Here is a 17,425-nt window from a genome sequence, read left to right as displayed (position 1 = left end):
ACGTCCTTTGAAGTTTCTTATGTGCAGTTCTTCAAAGCTTACTGTTATTAATGTATTTTTGACTCATTTTTAATAATTCAGCTCATCAAAGTGTTTTGAAACAAACCGAATCACTGCTGAAAGTTTGTTTGTTTGTATGTTTACCATGAGTGTGTGACTCTTCTGTTTTTTTACTGTGCAGCACTGCTATCATGTGTCTGAATACACAGTGTACAGTCAAACTCAACAACCTCAGTTTAAAACTTGAAAACACTGTAGAGATGTTGAGCACCAGGACAGGTTATTGTTGACCTGTGTTTGTGTTTCTACAGTCATTGATCCTAACAGATCAGGTTAGTGATCCAGCAGAGGGTGCTGGTGAGGATCCAAATCACAGCTACAGAGAATTCCAACTCACCTCTCCCGTCATTGCAGTGATCTTGACTTCTGTGAAGCTCACTCACAGCCATGCTCTGACCTTAGGAATCCCTGTTTTAAATAAAATCTTGTTTCTAAGTTTTCAGAACTGTGTTTTGAGTCTGCTTCTGGGTTTAATCTTGCACACCGGCCGCTTTTTTGACAGAACAGCCAAGAAACTTCTACATCTAGCAGTAGAGTATCAAGATGGATGGAGAACCAAAGCTACTTTTCTCAAAGAAGTGGCTCCAATGTCATTTAATATGAAGACTGACAATATACAAGTCATTTGTCGAAATCAGCATAACTTTTTGTAGATACCTGAGGCTTGTCAAAAAGTCACTGACACTCGAGGTGAGAATGAGTCATCTCTCCAAATGATTTGAATGACATCAAAATGGACAGTTTGAGTAAGTTACTTTACAGCACTGCCATCATCTGTCAGAATACACAGTGTACAGTCAAACTCATTGGATGTAGAACTTTAAAACCTTGAATCATAATTACAATAAATTCAGACCTACAAAGGAATATAGTGATTATATGTTATTCAAGAAGCAATATAAAGCAGTAAAAGATCAAACTGCAAACATAACAACACAGAATAAAATATTTGTTCTTCTGAGCAGCCTATGACTAATTTTGACTAATGTTGGTCACAGTCTGTTTGCCCACGGGTTTATTTTTACCTACTGAAAGGCTGGGTCACATAGAAACAGGAAATTCTGCCTGTGGTTTGAGCCTGACGTCTTCTGGTAAACAGAAGGAGCAAATAACGGGGGGGGGGGGGGGGGGGGGTGTTATTGTTGCTGGTTTTTTGGTGGAGGAAATGCAACCAACATCACAATGATGTTGTATAAAGCTAAATGTGCTTTTCAGATTACATGCTTTACGCTATTATCGCTGCAAGTGTAACTTTTTAAAGAACGGTGAAAAATTGCTTGAACCAGGCCATTTGTTCACAGGGCTCTGAGTGAAATCATAATGCTGATATTTATTGAAGTATTAAGGCAGGAGTGTGGCAAAGGGCTGAATATTGAAAAATGTTGGGTAGATGACACCATGAATAATTATGAATACACCAAAATGCTAGCTGGGTTGAGAAGTTGACTCTTAGTCTGAAGAAGAAGGAAATTCAAGCACGATCATGATCAAACTATGGAGAATTATGACCTGCAAAGTGTGTCACCTAAGCAACAGAGGACCTTTGTATATCACAGAGAAAGGTAGGAACAAAAAACAGGAAAGACGCTTAAATGTTGGCAGTGGACAGGAAATGTAAACACATCACCCAACTGCTGCAGTCAAAGATACAGGAGCTATTTGAGGTTGGTACAGAAAGGAAGGAAGCACAAAGAGACTACAGACAGAGTAAGAAGCTAAATAAAACCTCTGGTCTTATCTACATTAAGTGCAGCTTCTCTTTGTTCTGCATTTATTATCAATGCAAAGTCGAACACTTTGAGATTAGATGCAGATCAGCGTGCAGGGCTGGACGTGAGGATGGGGCACTCTTTGCTCTGTTTGCTGGGATTATTCTGTGAGTACAATACACACCTTTCCTGTTTGAATGGCAGCAATGAAGGAAAATGTTACTCACTGGTGACAGTTACAGTGTATCACTGCTTTAACCCTTTTGAACATTATTTTTCAATTTTTTTTTGATTTGGTGATCAATTTGGCTGTATTATAGCTTGTGGCATGGATTTTTGCAGGAAATCTTCTTTTGAGTTGAATTTTTTTAAATCTAGTGTCTTTTAATCTTACATGTCATCCATACTCAGTTGATGATCCCGATACCTTTGTGTATAAAATTTACATGCACAAAATCTGCCATAAAACAACTTACAATATTTTTTTCTGCTTTTTTTTCCATAAATCACTTAAAAGAACTCCGCTCAGCTCAGCCATCCTTAAAACAGAAAAATGATACAGACAAAGTACAAAAAGATACAGAACCTATATTTATTGCCAGATGCAAACATAACCCACCTGAAGTTTGTAAGAAGGGTTTAAGCGAGAATGATAGACTGAGAAGTTGGTGCCACAAGATCGCTTAACTTAAATATACTGAAGCTTCTTAAAATGAAATATGAACAAGGCTAAGACAAATGAAAATAAAATCAGAATTCTCAAAGTCATGCTGCAATACTATTTTTTGATACAGCAATTCTTGCCCAGTAGTCTACCTTTTTATCTCCAACATTGCTTCCTCTTTTTTAGCTCTTTTTTTAAAATAGTGTAATCATTTGAAATGCACATAGGCCTATGCAGTAGTCATATCAATCATACTCCAGATTATTATTATTATTTGATTTGATTTTTTTTTTTATTGTTGTTGTTGTTGTTACTAGCACTGGTGTTGCATTGAACATGGTGTATCACTAACACAGGTAACATAACATCAAAAACAAGCAAAGGCAGATATCAAAAAGTTTAAAACAACTATAATAGAAGCAAATGAATGTGAAGTCAAGTTCACCTATCAGCAAAGGGAACTAGAGACCAAGATGCTAATGTATCAACAAAGAGGATGGTTAGGCTAGTGTTGTAGAGAGTTTTGGTGTTAATGGTGCAAAATCATCACTGCCCGAAACCCTCCGTGATTGTTCAGATTTTCAAATTCTACACTCATTCACACAAGCCAAGAGTTTCAGTGGCTGAATATGTGGCGAAGCTGAGACAGCTATCGGAGCACTGTGAATTTGGAGGCGTGCTGGATGACATGCTATACGACAGGTTGGTGTGTGGTATAAATGATGATGACATGCAGCGTCGGTTGTTAGGGGAGCCCACACTGGACTTTAAGAAAGCTTTGGAAATTGCTCAGGCGATAGAAACAGCAGCTAATAAAACTAAAGACATTCGGAAAGATAACGACAATATGCACTCAGTCGATGTATCTCATGTATCTCACAGTGTGAGAGGCAAACTGAGAGAGCTAGTGGAGTGTTACCGGTGTGGAGGAGAACATTTTGGTAATGACTGTTTTCAAAGACAGTACCTGCCATAACTGCAAGAAAAAGGGGCACTTAGCCAAGAAATGCAGGAGCACTAAGGAGAAACCAAAGAAGGAATGAAGACAAAACCCAAACTAAACACGCATCACCTGCAGAGCATAGCGCCTGAGGAGGAGGTGTGTTTTCAACATGTTTAATCTGGTTGGCTTTAATAAGTGCCATGCAGAGGGAGGGGTGCGTATATGTGGTGATTACAAACTGACAGTAAACCAAGCCTCTCAGCTCGATGCCTTCCCTCTGCCTCGAGTGGATGACCTGTTTGCCACACTGGCGGGTGGTCAGACATTCACAAAGTTGGATATGAGTCATGCATACCAGCAGTTGATTCTGGATGAGGAATCAAAAAAAATATGTGACAATAAACACACATAAGGCACTGTTCAAGTACAACTGCCTGGTGTTTGGCATTACATCCAGTCTAGCTATCTTTCAGCACACCATGGACAATCTTTTGGAAAACATTCCTGGCGTTGCTGTTTACTTGGATGACATTTTAGTAACAGGTAAACCGGAAGAGCAACATCTTCGTAACCTTTAGCAGGTGTTGAAGAAGCTCTCAGAAGCTGGGTTGCGTTTGAAGCGCAGTAAGTGTGTTTTCCAAGCTCCTAGCGTGACATACCTGGGTCATCGCATCTCAGCTCAGGGCCTGTCCCCGCTGGAAGAGAAGGTGGGGGCAGTAAAAGAAGCCCCAAGTCCAGCCAAACTAAGATCATTCTTGGGCTTAGTAAACTATTATGGGAAGTTTTTGCCTGACCTCTCCAGCATGCTTGCCACCCTTTATTGGCTACTGCACAAAGACATTCAATGGAGGTGGTACCAAGCACAGGAGATAGCCTTTAGACAGGTAAAAGAACTGTTACAATCTGCACCACTCCTGGTGCATTTTGATCCAGAGAAGGGGGTGGTCCTGTCCTGTGATGCCTCTCCGTATGCACAGGAGCTGTTCTTTCACATCCCATTGAGATTGGGGAAGAAAAAACTGTTGGATATGTGTCACACACACTCACAGCAGTGGAAAAGGGCTATAGACAGCTAGAGAAGGAAGGGTTAACAATAATTTTTGCTGTAAAGAGGTTTCATCAGTACCTGTATGGCCGCCCATTTATTGTTGTTACAGACCATAAGCCCCTCCTGAGTCTAATTAGTGAAACAAAAGGCATCCCACCCATGGCTTCAGCCTGGGTGCAGCGCTGGGTATTAACACTGTCGGCATACCAGTATTTAATTGTTTATAAGGCGAGAACTGAAAATGTGAATGCAGATGCTTTCAGCCACCTCCCCCTCACGGGGATCCCCGGCCAGTTGAACATGCCCCCAGAGTGTTTGTTGTAGAGAGAGTTGGTGTTAATATATGTTTGGGGGTGTTGCACCCTGGAACCTTCAGAGGTTTTTCAGGGTTTTCCCCATCTGAATGTTATGTGGGAAACAGGTTCCTGTATGTGTTTTGGCTAATTGTTGACGCCTCTGAAAGTGGTCATGAAACATCCTGATAGTGGCACCTGAGTTTCCGAGCATTATTATCCTGAGGTTGTAACAGCTGGTTAGCTCAGCTTAGCTAAATTCACCAAGAAACTATTGCAGTACATTTACGCTTGATTTACAGATTCCTGAATCTCTTCTTTGAGTATAGACAAGTTTTGTCTCATACAAGCTATTTTCAACCAACAAAACTTAATAGCTTCATTCAAGAATTCAAAATCCTGCTCCTCACATACAAGGTAGTAAATAATCAGGCCTCATCTTATCTTAATGACCTTGTAGTACCATACCAACCAAATGCTCCGTTCCTTAATCGGTATCCATAGCCAGTCTTGTCAATGATCTCACTGAGGGGGTTCAGGCCTATGCAGATCAGCAGTGGGGGCAAACACTGTCTCCACGCAGGTTGCCCTCTAGTGTTGTTCACGACAGCCCCATTGAGTTCCTGATGACGGCTCTAAGGGTTCTGTTAATCTTGTATAGTTCTAGGTATTCTATGAACTGTGTGTGGGGTATCGAGTCACAGGCTTTCTTGAAGGTTGGTGAGCCTGTTCTTTCAGTCTTGGCCGACTGTCTACCAGTAGCTGGTGTTTCCCTCTGATATTCCATGTATTGAGACAAATATTTCTGTTCATCTTAGCTGCTGTTATGCCTGTGTGATGGACCGAGTTGAAAAACAGGAAGAGTCCCAGGAATTATTAGAAAAATATAGTTTTCATTTATTTAACCCCCAAAAATTATATTTACAAAAGTAATAAATGTTGAGCTCATAAAAGAGGTCAAACAAACAAGAACTCAGGCAAAGACTGCAAACTTAACAAACCAAATTACTGCCCAAACAAACATAATTGACCTAAACATGAAATGACACACAAGGGTATATATAATGGCTGATCAGACCATTGTGACACATGAGGGGTAACAAACAAAACACAATCATAAATCACAAAACGATGCTGTACAATCTAGTTTGTTAATAAACTAAACACTAAAGAAGAAAATCAAAGCCCATTAAATCCTAAACTCAAATATTTAATTAAATACAAATACTTTGTTTTTAAATTAAAGAAACACACATTCTCCCCTTCAGCAGGAAGTGGTGGTGTGGTCCAATTATCCCCCTTTGCATTTAGTGGTTTCAAACCCTGGCTACCATCTTTTCTCCAGCAACTCCCAGGGATGATGGCAGGTAAGAAATAAAAGACAAAGGTTAGTCAAAAATCAAAGTAATGAAGTGGTATGAATACATAAGTAAACTAAATGTGCGTGCTTAATTCAATTCAATTCAATTTTATTTATATAGCGCCAAATCACAACAAAAGTCGCCTCAAGGTGCTTTATATTGTACAGTATACTCTATAATAACAGATACAGAGAAAAACCCAACAATCCTATGACCCCCTATGAGCAAGGACTTTGGCGACAGTGGGGAGGAAAAACTCCCTTTTAACAGGAAGAAACCTCCGGCAGAACCAGGCTCAGGGAGGGGCGGGCATCTGCTGCGACCGGTTGGGGTGAGAGAAGAAAAACAGGATAAAGACATGCTGTGGAAGAGAGAGAGAGAGAGATTAATAACAGATATGATTCAATGCAGAGAGGTCTATTAACACATAGTGAGTGAGAACAAATAGAACAAATGTATCGAAACCAATCAATAAAGTTATTGGAAACTAAAGTGTGTTGCTGTGTTCAAATGAAGAAATGAAAATACAAGAGTTACCGACTTTAGAGTGTGGCCACGGGTTTGGCCATCACAGCCTGACAGGACTGATTACTGAGGAGCACTCAGTACTCTATGTAGCAGGGGTAGGCAACCTTTCTGATGGCGAGTGCCATTTAAAATTTCCTCAGAAGTCAGTGTGCCATATGATTGCATTAGCAATAAATTTAATAACGCTCTATATTAACAGTTACACATTATATAGAACCACTTTATAGAATTATATTTGTTTGCAAATGTTGGCAACTATCAGCGAATAGTTATCAGCTATTTTGAAACAAAAAAAAGACACTTTTTATTCATAACAAGAACTCCATAACAGCAAATGAACTGTACAACAGAAAATACAAACGCTATTTATGGTCTCCTCACAACAATGATAAGAAAAATAAACTGGGCCAATATGGCATGTTTGTTAATACAGAGATACACATGTTAATGTGATCTCTGGTCTCCCACTCAGAGACACAGGTCTACGAGTGTCCAGCATTCAGACGGCTACCTGAGGACACTCATGTGAGAGAAAATCTGCTCACACAGATATGTAGAGCCAAATACTGTCAATAAGGCCTCTGCAATGTTCTGAAGACAGTTAAACTTGTCAGGTAGTGATGTCCAGCAGGTGAAAATGCAAGCTCCATGAACACGCACAGCTGTGGATTCCAGCTGCTTCGATGTCGCATTAACTGGCATTAACTCAGCCAGTTAATGCAAGACAAATCTAGCTGCTCATTAAAGATTTCTGGTTTGATCAGAAAATAAAACATTGGTCCATACACCTGAAAGTCCCAAAAATGCATTGTGTCTCAAGTCTATGGATGCATTTTGACTAAAGACCGGCCCCCAGATAATAAAGCCATAAAGCCTTTGAATGAAAACAAACGCTGTTGTGACAGTGATGTACTGTCTTGTTGGTAAATATATGATTTCTATTCATTTTACGTCAGATAAAAACTTTGGTTGTAAGCTTCAGATAATTATTTAATAACAGCCAGACATTTTAAATGAGAATAAGAAAGTATTTCCTTGTGCCCCCCTTTCCCTGTTAATGCCCTACCTGGCCCCCTGGCAAAACTTTGCTAGACCCGCCCCTGCACAGTTACCAGCTGTCAGCTACATAGAAAAGGATCCTGGTGTTATTTGTCTCTCAGAAACAGTTCATAACTTCCCTTCAACTCATTCATGTCACCTAAAAGGTAAACCTGTTTCTCCATCACCTGTTCAGCTCTGATGATTCAGTAAGGACATCTCCTGGTTTCATCTGCATGTTTCGCTCCCACCACATATACAAACCATCATGACCAGCAGCTTTTACAGCTGTGGCTCCAGCAAACATCAGCTGATACTAGAAAGTAATATTAAATAAATTCTAACAGCAGCTGATCAAGCTTAAACGTGCTGCTGTTGTTTAGTGCGACATCCGGCGGTTTCCTCTTTGTGGCGCAAAGTGAGCGATAAACAAACAAGAGAGAAAAGCTGATCAGCTGATCATTGATCAGTTTCATGATTGAAGTAGCAACAGGAGAGAGAGGGGAGAGAATGACAGGAGAAGAAGATGCAGCTGTGCAGCAAAGACACAGAATAACTCCAGCTTTGTGTCTTTTTCCATCCTGGCTGAAGTACGGGACAAACTGTGTTCCTTCTCAGCTCAACACGAAACGCGTAATAATTTCTCTGAATGCGGGACGATTCCGTTTGTACAGGACGGTTGGCAACTCTACTGACTAACCTTATGAATAAAATAAAGTTCACTATCAATAAAATCATAGCACCCGCCCAGCTGTATAGAAATTCCGTCATGCTAGCTAGTACGCAGTACGAGTTATTGTAACTGACTGTAAAAAGTCAGCACAACGAAAATAAACTGCACCTAAACTTGGTTTATATCTGACCCAGATAGACTGCAGGTCATAACTTCTTACCTGAAGTTTAGTTCACCTGACGCTCCGACCGGCGGCTTCCTCGGGTCTCTCCTCCTCCTGCCTCGCCTTCCCTCATCCACCTGCTGGCCTCCACCACTTGTTAATTTTACTGAATCTGTGGAAGCTACGCCATGGCCAACACCAAACAACTGAGTTATTTTTACACACCGACCAGCGTCTGGCCAATCCACCACCCAAAAAAAAATCAAAAAAAAAATAATCATCGGGCCACCGAGCAAATGCCCGATGGCCAGTCCAGCTATGGTCGTGCGTGCCATCAGTTAACCCTTTGCGTGCCAACGGTTGCCGACCCCTGCTATGTAGTAATGAGGGAGGTTATTGGTCGGTAGTTGGATGGGACATCAATGGATGGGAGATCCGGGGGGCCTTAGGGATCAGGACTGTCCAGCCTTAGCCATTCTGGGTGTCTCTTGTTGATTAGCAGCTCATGGAGTGCCAGTAGACTAAAAAAGTCAGTGCCCATTGCTGCTGCTCAGCAGTGCTCACTGACTCCCAGTAGACCTCCACACAGGAACTTAAATATGGTACCAATAAAGAACAGTAAAGAATGCAAAATTTGATTGATCATGTGCTTTGCCTTAGACAAAACTGAAATGTCTTTTGACTGCTCATCTTGAATACAATTGATATGAAATTTCCATTTTTTTTAATCTGAAAAGAAGAAGAAAATGGATGGATGAATAGATAGATAGTTGGATGAATCAAACAATTTTTTGGTATTTTCTAAAGTTATTTAGCAAATTCACACTAGGGCACAAGACATTTTTGTCATCAGCAAAAAAATATAAAATAAAATAAAAATTTAAATACGGACATTTTGCAAATATCATTTATATACATAACAAATAATTTTGGTCCCAACACTAACCCCTGTGGTACACCACAGAATGTGCAAATGTTATGATTCCCATCTTGAATTTTTTTTGCCTGTTATTTAAATGTGTTTTATATGGAAGAGGATTAGGGCCACTGGAAAAAAAAAGTGGGCACGTCTTTTTTTTTCTTCTTTTCCTGAATTCTGAGAAAAAAGTCAGAATTCTGACTTTAATCTCAGAATTCTAAGTTTAAAGTCAGAATTCTGAGTTTAATCTCAGAATTCTGACTTTTTTCTCAGATTTTTTTTCCAGTGGCCCTAATCCTCTTCCGTAGTTTTATGATATTTCATGGTTAATTGTGTCAAATGCTTTTTTCAGATCAAAAATACCCCAAACCTTTAATTTCTTACTGTCCCTGGAATTTATTCTATGAGATCAAAGGTTGTTCTGGTTGTCAGTTGTATAATGTCTGATTTCTTTCATTATTTTAGTGCTCAGTGCAGTCATCCATGGAAATGGTGAAGGTGAGACATATAAATTTTCTTCCCATTTATATGTGTTGTTCTGAACTTGAGAACTAAAAGAGAGCATATTTCTCCCATACTGGCTTCTCTTCATTGGCTCCCTATTAAATTCAGAATCAAATTTAAAAACCTTCGTCTTACATACATGGTTGAACAATGAGGCCCTATCTTATCTTAATGACCTTATAGTACCATATCACCCCGTTCGAGCACTTCACTCTCGGACTGCTGGTTTATTTGTGGTTCCTAGAGTATTTACAAGTAGAATGGGAGGCAGAGCCTTCAGCTTTCAGGCCCCTCTTCTATGGAACCAGCTTCCAATTTGGATTTGGGAGAGCCCCTCTCTCCAACATCTCTCTTGCCCACCAATGCCTTCTTGTTCCAGTAGCCCACTTCTCGTCAGGGTGCCCTGGCTCCTCAACACCTGACGCGGACTTTGTTGATCTGGGCGATGCCCGAGCAAAATGGTGGTGGCTAACCAACCGGGCATAGTGGTGGTAGACAAACAGAAGAAGACTCAGGTGCCTCAACACACCCGTGGCATTCTTTCTGCAACAGAAATCAAATATTCTCCAGAAAGTTCTCCCCATATCTGTTGCAGAAGTCCTCAGGAGTTCTTGTAGGTTGCTTTGCTTTCACGCTTCTGTCCAGTTCATCATAAACCAGCACGATGGGGTTTAAGTGTGGAGACTGTGCTGGCCACTCCATATTTTCAAGCTTACCATCTTGTTCTTTTTTCCTGAGGTGGTTCTGGCATAGCTTGGACTTATGTTTTGGACCATTATCTTACTGTAGGGTTGTTATGTTGATTTCTGATGCTAGGGTTCAGTTTCCTATGGTGGTGATTGCAGGGTGTGCACTGGTTAAATGCCATTATGACCCTCAAAGCAAATGACAAGGCCAGGTGATGATCTTCCAGTTCTTTAACTGGCAGATTTAGTGGAACACTTGCATAGATGGGTGTATGTGTGGGTGTGTGGTTCAACAAACAGAATGAACAAAACAGAACACAAATTACAATCCAATGTAAACACCAATAATCACATTAGTAGGCTACATAACATATTACAGCCATGTAATTTCTGTTATTTCTCTTTACTAAGCGGATCGGTTCTTCCCATAATCTGAACTCTAACAGTTGTCAAATAGGACTGTCATTCTTTATGGTCCCAACCCCATTAAGAATTCCACAACTGATCCCTGACAAGACACACCTGTGAAGTGAAAACCATTTCAGGTGACTAAATCATGAAGTTCATTGAGAGAAGACCGAGGGTTTGCAGCCCTATCAACAAAGCAAAGGGTGGCTACTTTCAGGAATCTAAAATATAAAACATATTTGGAGTTATTTAGCAAATTTTGTCTTTGCTACATAATTGCATATATCTTGCTTCATATATTGGATATTCGATGAATCTACAATGTAGAAAGTAGTAAAAATAAAGAAAAAAAACACGGAATGAGAAGTTGTGTCCAGACTTTTGACTCGTTGTGTATATTGATGTGATGTACATCTTTTATTGTGCCTACATATCGGTGATATAATGAGCATTTTTTTGTGACACTCAAGGTTTGGTGACACTATTTCTTTTTTTTCCCATCTTTAAATTGTTTTGATTCGGTCATTTACTTTTGTCCTCATTCTAAACTGAACTGCAGATAAATCAAGGCCTAAACTGATAGCTGATAACACAGCTTGTCCAGTAGGGGGCAGTGTGACCCTGACCTGCTCTATGAACCATTCATCATTATCTGGATGGAAATATGACTGGTACAGAGACAATTCTGGTGTACTTGTAAGCCCAGAGGATGCAGTTTTCCTATCAAATGGACAAATCAGAGTCTCACAAGGAGGACGTTACTGGTGCATAGGAAAAAGAGTAAACCCAGTTTACCACTCGGAGTACAGTGAGTCAGTTTGGCTTGACACAACTGGTAAGTTTAAATGTAACTTCCCACAATGCACTACATTTGATAGTAATTGAATCTTTTTTCATCCATCTGTTTTTATTGTTCTTTCTTGAACATTAACAGTGTCAAACAGGCCTGTTGTGACTCTGTATCCAAACTGGTCTGAGATATACAGAGGAGAGACGATCACTGTCAGATGTGAGATCCATGGAGGAGACACTGAGTGGGATTATGAGTGGGAAACAAACAGCATGATAAAAGCTCCAAATCAAAATGAATACAGGATTAGATCTGCTTCATCATCCAACAGTGGAAACTATCGCTGTAAGGGCAGAATGAAAAGTTCACAGCATAAAACAACAGAGTGGAGTGATTCAGTCACACTGACAGTTTCAAGTAAGTTGAAGATCTTTCATTAATATACTGGCCTGTTTTATTTATTTATTTTTTACCAGTTGGCAAATAATTTGCATGCATCAATTGCAGGATAATTATTTTATATTTGGGACTAGTAGATAAATTATCTAGTCATGTTTTTCTAAGCCTTATCATTACTGTAACACTTTTCTTCTTGAGTCATGCGACAATATTTTTCTTTTCCTGTACCTGCAACAGCAAGTAAACCCAGAGCCACACTGACAGCACAAAGTTCAATCATACCAGCAGGGGGCAGTGTGACACTGAGCTGCTCTGTGGAGGGCTCTGCTGGCTGGAAGTTTGACTGGTTCAGACGTGATTCAGTCTCTTCTAAAGCTCAGCTCATGAGAGGAAATGAAGCAAACAGAGATATTAGTGTCTCACAAGGAGGTCTGTACCACTGCAGAGGAGGGAGAGGAGATCCAGTTTTCTACACAGAAGACAGCAGTGATGTCACAGTTACAGAAACTTGTAAGTTTTTTTATATTATATATATATAATATAATATATATAATATATATTATATTTTATTTCTGCCAGACTGAGAAAGATCAAGTTATAGGTTATATAGATGAGAAAATAGAAGAAGTTGTTCAGTTTCATTGTGACAAACTGCACTCTGAAAGAGCCCATCTGGTTCGAAGAGAAATAAATATTCAAGCCTTTCATCAGTTTATTTGAACGTTATAAATAAATCATTTTAGTATCAACTATGAAAAAATAAATGAGCAACATAATAGTCACATGCCAGTGGCTGCGGGCTTTCTTCATTATGCTGGCATTAGGTATTTTCTGTTCTGCATTTTGCCCTCTAGTGGTTGTTTTGTGTATTTTTACTCTGCAAGATCTAGCCAGAGGCAGTTTCACCTCTGTTAATCTGTTGCCATCCATGCCTTCACAAGTTGATAAACGGCATCATCTGTAAGTAATATTGTTTGTTATCATTGAGACGACTTGTGTTCATTATTATTTGCTGTGAAAGCGTGATATAGTTTGTAGTTTGAATTTAATTTGAATGAGTTTATGACCTAAGCTAGTAAGGTTAAGCTAGCTCGTATGCCATGTGGTTTATTTGACATTTTAAACATGAGTGTGATTTCATTTGATGTTTTATTTGGGTAATCACTAAGCAGAGAAATATTGTGCTCATACTTTTGAATATGTGACTTACTGGCGTGTTTGTTATATTGTATATTGATGCAACATTTTTATAAATTTATTTCTGGTTTTGTCAACTGTTTCACACCTTTTCCTTATTAAATCATCCAACTCAGCGCATCGGCCTGTTCCTTGGATTTTGATTAGGAGAGTGTTTAGCTGTCTGTATAGTAGGGCTGCCACGATTAGTCGACTAGTCACGATTACGTCGACTATCAAAATCATCGGCGACTAATTTAATAGTCGACGTGTCGTTTGAAGCTTTGTAAGATCCCAAAAGACGCAGGAATAAGTAGTAGGATTTAAGAGTGTAATAACGGACTGAAACAGAAGATGGCAGCACTGCATGTACAAGGATGCCAGCTGCCGTTAAACCCCGAAGAAGAAGAAGAAGAAGCTGTGTCCCAGAATTCATAGCGCGGCCCTGCTCAGTTTTCAACAATGGTGGCAGGTAGTTAGTTTTAATATTACTCTTATTATTCTTTCTGGGTCACAAAATAAACGTTTAACATATTTTCAGGCGAGAATGTAGCTGTGTAAACCTCAAATATCTGCTCAGTTTATCAAGACACCACATGTTCTCAAAAGTGCTCCGACGTTTTGGGAGATGTCTGTTACCCACCAGCTCGATAGCTAGCCGGGGTTGAAGGCTCACTAGAGCCGTTGAGAACACCGGACTCCCGGCAAATCGTTTTCAAACCCACCGCTGTCTTTCGCTACTCAGGTTAAACGTGATATATAAGTCACTTAGATAACTTAAAAATGTTATTGTTTGGCTTTTTTTAGTATTTTATTTGTTCCTGACTAAATCGGTTTGGGTGAGATTAAAGTTATAGTTTTTACACAGCTGAATAAACGTCAAGCAGACAACTGATTATCAGAAGTGTGAGATGCTCGAGAATATACTCCAGTGTCCTGTTATATTTTAGATAGTAAGGAGCAGACGGCTGAGTTTATTAAACTTCACCTAAACAATCTGCAGATTTCATTAAAATTTAATAAAATATAATCTTGTCTTTAGTTTTAGTTAGCACATACCTTAAACACTTAAAGCCGTAAGCTAATCATAGTTATATAAGAGCAGATGCATGCTGGTGCAATAAGCTGGACGTTTTACGTCCAATGGATGCATGATCTGATTAGTCGACTAATCGCAAAAATAATCGGTGACTAGTCGACTATCAAAATAATCGTTTGTGGCAGCCCTACTGTATAGCTGAGTCTACGTTCATGAAGACAACACTTAGTGAGGACAGAACAGTGAAAAGATGGACCATCACAAGCTGTGAAGGAATGTCAGCAGCCCATTTCTTAGCCACCAGTAACCAGTGAGTAGAAGAAAAACACAAAAGAGGCTACGCTTGCTTCTTCAGTATCTTTTTACGGGATTTGAAGACCCATTCACCTGCCTATATTAAATGATGTCAAACTCAAACCCTATCGATGCTGACACTCAGAGCCTAGAGGTTAGATCAGAGTGTGCCGCCTCAGCTGCATTTTCTAAGCAAAGCTCAAATAAATCTTCAGCTAGTGCCGCTGCTGCTAAAGCTCGTGCCAAGGCGGAAGCTGCACGCATGCGAGCAGCCATATTCAAAACGTCAAATAGACATGGAAGTGGAGAAATCACGCATAGAGGCTACATTGGATGCGCTAAAAGAAGAGTGTGGAGCCGAGGCTGCCTCAGTAGAGGCTCAAGTGTTTGAGGCTGCTACAGATTTAGACAACTGTGACCTTGGGAGTAAAGCCAGTCGTGCTCAAGCATTGAAGCAGTCATTACAGCGCACTGGTGAGTTCATCCAAGCACATTTCTCTTCAGGGAAGAGTTACGCTACAGCTCAAAATGAGAAAGAAACAGAGCCTGCTGCTTTTGTACCACAACACAGACACCTCCCAGATATCGAAGTTCATCGCGTCAGTCGTGACACACAACAGCTAGATCCTGCTGCTTGTTCTGCTGAAGGTCTGCACCCAGGCAACCAGAGAAAAAATCGCCCTGACCCTCTGTCTTTTAACACAGATGGAGATGTTCCCTCCATGCACACACATCGCTACACAATCTCAACAAACCAACTTCCACCCCGCTCGCCATTGGAGGCTTGAGGTGTGTCTGAGTTAGCTGTATATCTGGCACGTCGAGACCTTGTCACAGCTGGACTAAAAGTGTTTGATAACCAGCCTGCTAGTTATCTCTCATGGAAATCTAGCTTTGTCAATGGTGTGGAGGGACTTAGCCTCAAACCTAGTGAAGAACTGGACCTGCTCATTAAGTGGCTTGGTGGGGAGTCGCTATACCACGCCAAGAGGATAAGAGCAGTTTATGTTAACAATCCATCCATGGGTTTGAACATGCTTCGTCGAACGCTGGACAAGTGCTATGGCTCTCCAGAGGCCATTGAAGCTTCTCTCGTCGATAAATTGAACCACTTCCCAAAGCTTTCAATTAGAGATCACCAGAAGCTTCAAGAACTCGGAGACCTGCTCCTAGAGATCGAAGCTGCTGAGCAAGAGGGATATTTGCCAGGGCTCAGCTTCCTAGACACTGCAAGGGGAATAAACCCTATAGCGGAGAAACTGCCCCACAACATCCAAGAACAGTGGATAACTCAGGGGTCTCGCTATAACAGGGAGCATCAAGTTCCATATCCCCCTTTCTCATTTTTTGTGGACTTTGTGTATAACTATGCAGAGATGAGAAATGATCCTAGCTTCGCCTTTGCTAACTTCAGTTCAGCTGCATTCAAAGGTGACAGATCCTTCTCCAGACAATGGAAATCCAAGCCTCCTATATCTGTCAGTAAAACTGAGGTAGGAAACCCTCCCACCTCTCATTCCTCCAAAAGACTCACCTCTCCACAAGAAACCTCACTCCCTCAGGAAATGCCGAGGTTTTTGAGAAAGATCGCTTGCAGACCCAAGACACTTCCTGTTGTTTTAAATTTTGTGCTTCAGCAACTCACCAAGCTAAAGAGTGTAAAGCTGACACCCACTGCTCTGAATGTGACAGCGACCGACACATCGCAGCACTCCATCCTGGACCAGCACCTTGGGCTCCAAGTTCCAGAAAACCTTCTGCAGAGCATGGTGGGGAGCCTACTGAGTGTGTCACTCACATAGCAGCCTCTTCATGCACAGCCGTGTGTGGTGAGGGTCTTAAAGGAAAATCATGTTCCAAAATCTGTCTGGTCAGTGTGTATCCCAAGGGTCTCCCAGACCAAAAGGTGAGGACATGTGATGCTGGATGACCAAAGCAATGTATCGCTAGCCAGATCAACATTCTTTGACATGTTTGGCATCCAGGGTGAGGCTTCCCCCTATACCCTCAAAACATGCTCAGGAATCACAGAGACTGCTGGAAGAAGGGCCTCTGGATTTATGGTGGAGTCAGCTGATGGAGAATTGCACTTATCATTGCCAACTCTTATTGAGTGCAACCTGATTCCCAATAATAGGGATGAAATCCCTACTCCAGAAGCTGCCCAAAGCCACAAGCATCTCAAGTCTATAGCTGACAGGATTCCTCCTCTTGATGCGTCTGTTACGGCCCCTGGCCTCACGTGGGCCCGCCTTCCTGTATGGAAATTCAAGTGTGCCAGGACTCACAGGTGATTGGCTGGCCAGGGACCGCCCAACTGCATGCAGATCGGAGTGTGCCACTCCACACACCATTGGCTGCTGGGGGATCCTCGGACGCAGTGGACAAATGACGTGGTTGCCTGCATTTACCTGGGAGTACAAAAGGCGGAGGATTCTTCACTTGTGGGAGACTCTGATTTGAACAGACTGTGTAGGCTGTCCCTCCTGCCTCTGCCTTTTGAGCCTCTGTTTTTGAGTTGCTGCCTTTGAGATGATTAGTGTTCTTGTGTTATTTGAATATATGAGAGTTGTTTTTTCATTTGTTTAAACTGCCTCATTGCTTAGTGAGTCATTTCACTAACGGTTTTTAGTTGTGATAATAAACCTCCTGTCTCTGGACTAATTTATGTTACCTCCCCTGTTGCCTATCAGAGCCGGGACGTAACAGCGTCAGCTGAGATACTTTTAT

The 17,425-nt window shown here is 41.0% G+C and overlaps 1 protein-coding gene and 1 long non-coding RNA gene across 2 annotated transcripts in view; both read left to right on the top strand.

Moving 5' to 3' along the window:
- The window catches only part of LOC109201288 (low affinity immunoglobulin gamma Fc region receptor II-like), a 52,397-nt gene that overhangs the window by 4,479 nt on the left and 30,493 nt on the right, over positions 1-17,425 (top strand). The gene's annotated exons all lie outside the window — the stretch shown is intronic.
- LOC112846182 (uncharacterized) lies at positions 9,778-12,118 on the top strand. The gene is made up of 3 exons (XR_003219040.1): positions 9,778-9,897; positions 11,557-11,832; positions 11,932-12,118. It is a non-coding gene; the product is annotated as an uncharacterized LOC112846182 (long non-coding RNA).

Source organism: Oreochromis niloticus, linkage group LG3, assembly GCF_001858045.2.
Source record: "Oreochromis niloticus isolate F11D_XX linkage group LG3, O_niloticus_UMD_NMBU, whole genome shotgun sequence".
Taxonomy (NCBI): domain Eukaryota; kingdom Metazoa; phylum Chordata; class Actinopteri; order Cichliformes; family Cichlidae; genus Oreochromis; species Oreochromis niloticus.
Note: the sequence above shows the minus strand (reverse complement) of the source record. Positions and strands in the feature narration are given on the sequence as shown.